Source organism: Otolemur garnettii, unplaced genomic scaffold (genome assembly GCF_000181295.1).
Source record: "Otolemur garnettii isolate 467f Iridium unplaced genomic scaffold, OtoGar3 scaffold04980, whole genome shotgun sequence".
Classification (NCBI taxonomy): Eukaryota; Metazoa; Chordata; class Mammalia; order Primates; family Galagidae; genus Otolemur; species Otolemur garnettii.
The window spans coordinates 1-1,311 of NW_003857375.1; the positions used below are offsets into that span (position 1 = coordinate 1).

Sequence of the window (1,311 nt, forward strand, 5' to 3'; positions counted from 1 at the left end):
TCCTAGATAAGGACTGTTTTCCTATAACTCTGTGCATTGTCTGAATTAAATACTTAATCAATGTCAAATTTAATTGGGTAAAAACCCTCAAGAATTATTAAAAAGCTATCCTATTTATTATTAGAGTCTTCCTTACAACTGTATATCAATTAGAATATGTGTAGAAAACTGTAAGACTGAAGAAAAACCAAAAGTTCCATCCCTGTGGCTTCTGTTTTTTTTTTCTTTTTCTTTTTTTTTCTGGTGGTGTTGTTAAATTTTGCATATTTGTTAATCAGTATAATCTTCAACACAATACATCAACATGATTTCATAAATTTAGAGAAAAATATTTCCTGGTTAAGTGGAAAATTGTGTGGATGGCTTCTGGAAGACCTTCAACCAAGCAGCTTTACTGTGATCCATTTGGTTTAGAAGTCTGGACCTTCTTTCCTCAGTTTGCTACAATCCTCATTCACTGAGTAGAACTTGTGTTGATCATTGGGACCCAGTTTGTTATTCTTTCTGTCCCAACTAACATCTGGATTGAACAATGCCAGACGCAGAACATACAGTGCTGCTTCAGGACCTCCGGCTCCAGTAAGGATGAACGGGGGAATCAAGCTCGGAAGGTTGTTCGCCTGACCCAGGATCTGGCAAAGCTTGTTTGCGGCAGCAGCCTTTAGTCTAAAGGGAAAGAAAAATAAACCTGCGGGCCATGACCTCAACTAAGTCTGCCTGTCTTCTACTATTAAATCTTCAGTTAACGATATTAAAATCAAACAGAGCCACACCTTATAGAAATATTCACATGTTCCAAACTCAAAAAAATATTCAGGGGAAAAATTTTTTCATTGTCTATTTTCTTTCTTCTCTCTCACGTTGTCATTTTTGTCTCATTAGTATCAAATAGTTTTTATTTTTTTTTAACTTATGCTTTCGTTCATTTTCAGGTAGGATAAATGCTGTCATTATAATATAAGGTATCTATAAACATTAACATGTTTATATCATATATTTGTAAGTATTATAAATACAATATATTTACTCACTAAAATTCACCTATTTGCTATGAGGTTCTAGAAATGATGGCTTATAATGTAGATAGATTACTTTCTAAGGAACAATCCCAGATCTGTGATGCCACTAATCCCAGTCAGGCAGCCCCGGCACTGTCCAGCCAGCCTTCTCCAGACCTTCTTCTTGGTTACGTGTCCGTCTGGTGCTGCAGAAACGTGGAAAAGTTTTTACCTTCAGAATTCACAAGGGAAATGGTTATTTAATAGTCTCATTTTTTAAAGGCAAAATATAACTTTTATCCTATGTCTCATA

At 35.2% G+C, this 1,311-nt stretch overlaps 1 pseudogene; it reads right to left on the bottom strand.

Moving 5' to 3' along the window:
- Positions 1 to 410: 410 nt before the first annotated feature.
- On the bottom strand, positions 411 to 666 carry LOC111722955 (annotated as a pseudogene).
- Positions 667 to 1,311: the final 645 nt, after the last annotated feature.